This window comes from Octodon degus, unplaced genomic scaffold (assembly GCF_000260255.1).
Source record: "Octodon degus isolate 3935 unplaced genomic scaffold, OctDeg1.0 scaffold00010, whole genome shotgun sequence".
NCBI lineage: Eukaryota > Metazoa > Chordata > Mammalia > Rodentia > Octodontidae > Octodon > Octodon degus.
Window position 1 is genome coordinate 4,949,276 of NW_004524586.1, and position 5,196 is coordinate 4,954,471.

The window sequence follows — 5,196 nt, forward strand, 5'->3', positions numbered from 1 at the left end:
TCTTACCATGGAATCCAGTCTGGCTTTAAACTCAGGATTCTACTACCTGGGCGGCTTTTTCCAGCTAGTAAAACTTCACAAATTTTGAACCCACGATTGAACTCTGGCCCTTGTGCTTGCCAGGCAAGCGCTTATTCTACTGTGCTATCTCCCCAGCCCCTACTTAACAAGTTATAATGCAATTAGGTCTATAAAATCCCTTTAAGACTTCTAAAGTATGCTAAATATAGAATCTCATTGTTTTAGAAAGTTATTAAATATTCAGTTCTATTTTCTGTAGGTTTTTTTTTTCCTAAAGCCTTGATTTTTCTTTTTTCCCAAATCCATTTAGAATTAATTTTGGTCTTTGGTGCAAGGAGATACAATGAAATTTTTATTGATGTATTTATTATTGGGGGGGCTGACACGGCTGGGGTCCCCTGTGCCTGCCTAAGTTTGCCTAAGCGGGCACTTTAGACCACCGAGCTATCTAGAAGGCCCAGCTTTCTCGAAAGAAATTTGTAAAACTTTTTTCCAGAGAGCTTGCTGGCTAAGGCTGTCTTTCCTCCTAGCACAGAGGTGTGTGGGTTGTGTACCCAGATGTTTTGTCCTGTGAATTCGCACTTGCTGGTTAAACTAGTGGTTGTGAGGACTGGGTGGGGCTGGGAATATTTTGATTATCCCAAGAGTGAAAAGAACCCTGAGTAGGTTGTACAAAGACCTAGATTCAAGTTTTCCTCCAGCTACTGGCTGGGTGTGGACTCTTGGCAAATCACTTTACAAGTGTTTTCACTTGTTAAATGGAGAAAATAATCCTGGCCCGCCTCCCCCTGAGGATTGTTTTCAGGATCTGAGGAGATGATGGGAACGGCTTTCTCAGGCATTACACAAACGTCCTGCGGGATTAGGGCCAGTGGTTTACTAACAGAGGCATGGCTGGCTTCCAGCAAGCTCCCCAACAGCTAATAAGGTAATGATGGGGGTTTCCCCTGTAGCACAGCATACCCAGGATACCCTAAAGCCCTCACTTCCTTGGCTGGCCTGGGCCCTTGAATTCCGCCTGTCACCTAGACCTGGAATAGTTTAGGCCTTCCAGAAGGCAGCCCAGGGCTCCCCGTGGCCACAACTAGTTCTGCAGGTTTGGGTGACTCTCCCAGCGGGCAGCTCCCTCCGGCTTTCTGGAGGGCTCTTTACACACTTTACAGATGAGCGCTGGAAGCCATTTCTCCCCTAAAGAGTGCAGCTCATTTTCATTTGATGGTACTTACTGGAAAATTTCAAAGGGAATAAAAATCGGGGAAGGGTTTATGGATTTCAGTAGCGTTAAAATGGTAATTTTTTTTTTCTTCTCTCTGTAAGATAATGCCTGGCTGTAAGGAGAGAAAAGCAGTTTTATGCTCCATTGATTTTAAACATTAATGGTTCTGGCGAAGCTATTGTCTCTATCCCAACATCCCTAAAAGTTGTTTTGTCTTCCTGTCAGGGTAATTCCAGTAGTGTTCTTGCTATTACTGGATAGGAAATGGAGCTTTGAGATGGAATTCTTTTTTAAAAAAATCTTCCCTCTGTAATGTTGCTTCCATGTGCAGACTGCTGTGTAAGTAAGCCTACGCGGGGGTACTGTGCTGTTCATTAGAGACTAACACAGGAGACCCACTCCATTTCCACGGGCGCTTCTCTAGAGAGCTCTGCAAGCGCTGGAGATCGGGCTCAGTGGCACACTGTTTCTTGCCTTACGTGCACCAGGCCCTGGGTTCGAGCCCTAGCACCAGGAAGAAAAGAAAAGGCTCTGTCTGAGAGAGGGATGAGGGCACTGGACCAGTGAGAGGTGAAGACATGCCCGGGATGCGGAAGCAAAATGCAAGAGGCCAGAGAGTCCCAGATGCAATGAAAAAGGGCTGGAGAGGTAGCTTGGTGGTTTAAGTGCCTGCCTGGCAAGCACAGGGCCCGAGTTCTATCCCAGTACTGCATGCCATGCCAGCCCCCGAACCCTGGGCACATGCCATCCCCCAAACCAAGTGTGGTGGTGCATAGTCATAATCCCAGCACTGGGAAGGCTGAAACAGGAGGATCACCTCGAGTCCAAGCTGTGTAGTGAGACCCAGATGCAATGAAAAGTAATGAGAAGGTATCCGAAGGAAAGCGATGCGCGTGTGTGCGGCTGGCACTCTGGCTGCCTGCCTGGAAGGACACGGAGAGCCTTCATGAACCCCCAGGGAGGAATGCGGGATGCAGGGGTTTTACATTCCTGTAGACGGCATGGAATTCTTGGCCAAGGGGTCACCGGCCTGCACTCAGGCACAACAGGCAAGATAACATGGCATGATGCCAGGCCTGGACTGGCACCTGCTTGGGGTGGGGTTGAGACAGGGAACCTCCCAATGACACGGAGAAAAATGATCTCCTAACCTAAAATGTACCTGAGATGAGTTTGTTCTCCAAAACTGAAGAATGAACTTTAGGAACAAACGGAGGTTATGAGCAGAATAGACTTATGGGGGGAAAGAAAGCTCCTGTTCTAGAGAGGGACAGGAGGGGGCCCCAGCGGGTGGTGCCCGGGAAGCTGACTTCCAGGGACTTTTATAGAGGAAAACCATGCGGTGAGGCGGGTCTAAGGTGGTGAACATGGAACTCACTTAGGTGGGCATGAGGTGGGAGAAAATTATGGTCAACCAAGGGGATTACAAGCACCATTCCTCAGGGAAAATTGATTAAATCCAGTACCAAACGGGGAAGCGAGTCACATAACAAGCTAGAAAGCGGGCATGAATTCGGGACAGGGTCTCTTCCTGTTGGGGGTTGGGCTAGTGACTCATTTGGGCTCTTTCAAGGTGACTGGTATCTATGTAGAGTACCAATCCCTGTTGCCCGTCCCGAGGGAAGCATGTAGCTGTTTTCCTCTTTTGTCTTGGTCTCAAGGTGTGGTCTCTTCCAAGTTGCAAAGTCACCTTGTGTCCTTAAGGGCCTATCCCTGTCTGCCTGCCTATAATATTTCTGTGTAGGGCTGGCGAGATGGCTCAGTGGTCTAAAGCATCTACTTAGAACAAGCTTAGCAAAGCAAAGGGACCGCGATTCGATCCCCCAGCACCACATGCCAGCCAGCCCCGCCCCCTGGTGGGCTGAGCTGGCCCCACACACACACACACACACACAAATAAGTAAATAAAATTTAAAAATATATATATATATATTTGTGTGTAATTCAGCTGCTTACAACAGGGTCACATCACCTCTTTGTGCCTTTGGTTCTTAAGCTGCAAAACTAAGCTGTTCTGAAGGGCCCAACCTGCGAATGAGGATGGGAATGGAGGTGAGTTAGATGCTAGGGAGCAGAAATAACTTTGGGGAATGTTCAAATTCAAGAGGACAAGTTCTACTGTAGCATGGTGGTGAAACCCTGTCATCACAGCACTTGGGAAGGCTGAGGCAAGAAGATCATGAGTTCAAGTCCAGGCTGGACTATAAGACCATCTCTCTCCACCTTTTTATTTTTTATTTTTTTAGGAAAGGGTCTACAGGGTGTTCAGGATCTCACTACTAGATTGGACTCATAGTGATCTGCCTATTTTTACAGCCTCCCAAGAGCTGGGATTACAGGCACACGCCACCACACCGTCTCAATTGCTGTCTCAGCGTGACCAGGGTGCAGGTGTGGGGGGCCGTGACTGCAGGCCCAATGATTGAACCCCTGGCTCCTGTGCCTGCTTGCAGGCACTTAAATCCACTGAGCTATTTGGCCAGCCCTCAAGACCATGTCTCTACTGGGGAAAAAAATAAGTATTGGGGCTGAGAATGTAGCTCACTGACAAATCACTTTGAGGTCCCAGGCTTTATGGGCTTTTTGGTTTTTTTGGTGGAACCGGAGATTGAACTCGCACCCTTGAGCTTGCCAGGCACGCGCTTATTCCACTGAGCCATCTCCCTGGCCCCCTATGGGTTTGGTTTTGTTTTACTTAGTTTGTGTTTTTCTTTTTTTTTTTTTAATTAATTTCTTTACTTATTTTGCGTGTGTGGCCAGCTCAGCCCACCTGGGGGCGGGGCGGGCGGGCATGTGGTGCTGGGGGATCGAATCGCGGTCCCTGTGCTTTGCTTAGCTTAGCTTGTTCTAAGTGGGTGCTTTAGACCACTGAGCCATCTCACCAGCCCTGTGTTTTTCAATTTGGTTTATTTATTTATTTATTTATTTTTGGTCCTGGACTTGAAACCCAGGGCCTAACAGAAGCTAGGCCAGGGCTGAAACGCTGAGCTACATCCTTAGTCTAACACAGCTAATTTTATGTTATGTAACCTTCACCTCAGACCAGGCATGGTGGCGCGGTAGGCAGCTGAGTTAGAAATATAGGCAGACGGGGCTGGGCCCTCAGGAGACAGCATGAAAGACAGATACACAGACCCAGAGACCAGACAAATGCTTACCTCCGTAAAGATAAGCATCTGGGATTGATAAGCACCTTGAGGACTCCAGGAACAGTCACTAACCCAAGCCTACAGAAGAGGCCCTGTTCTGTATCGTGCCTGCTTGCTATGTGACTCGCCTCCCGCTTCGGTCCTGGATTTAATCAATTTTACCTGTGCAATTGTGCTGGTAGTCTTCCTGGTTGACTATAGTTTTGTCCCACCTAATGGGTGAATTCCTGTGTTTTCCACGTCAGAACAGCCTCACCTCATGGTTTTGCTGCATAAAAATCCCTAGAGAGGCAGGGGAGATAGCTCAGTGGAATAAGCACTTGCCTGCAAGCACAAGGGCCTGAGTTCAATCCCCGGTTCCGGAAAAAAAAAAAAAAAATCCCTGGAAAAGCCAGATTCCTGAGCAAACTAGGGTCCCCTTCTGTTTCTCTCTCTGACAGAAGCTTTCTTTCCCCAATAAATATTCTGCTGTTAACCTCCATTGTTCCTAAAATTCATTCTTCAAGTTTAAAGAACACCAACTCAGCCATGTATCTTTCAGATTAAGAGCTCATTCCCCTATATCAGTGGCATATTCTTGTAATCCCAGCACTAGGAAGGTTGAGGCAGGAGGATCAAGGCCAGCCTGAACTATACAGGGAGACCTTGTCTCAAAATATTGTTTTATTTATTTATTTTTGTGTGTGTGTGTGTGTGGCCAGCTAGCCCACCAGGGGGTGGGGCTGGCTGGCATGTGGTGCTGGGGGATTGAACCGCGGTCCCTGTGCTTTTTTTTTTTTTTTAATTATTTATTTTTATTACATTTATTTA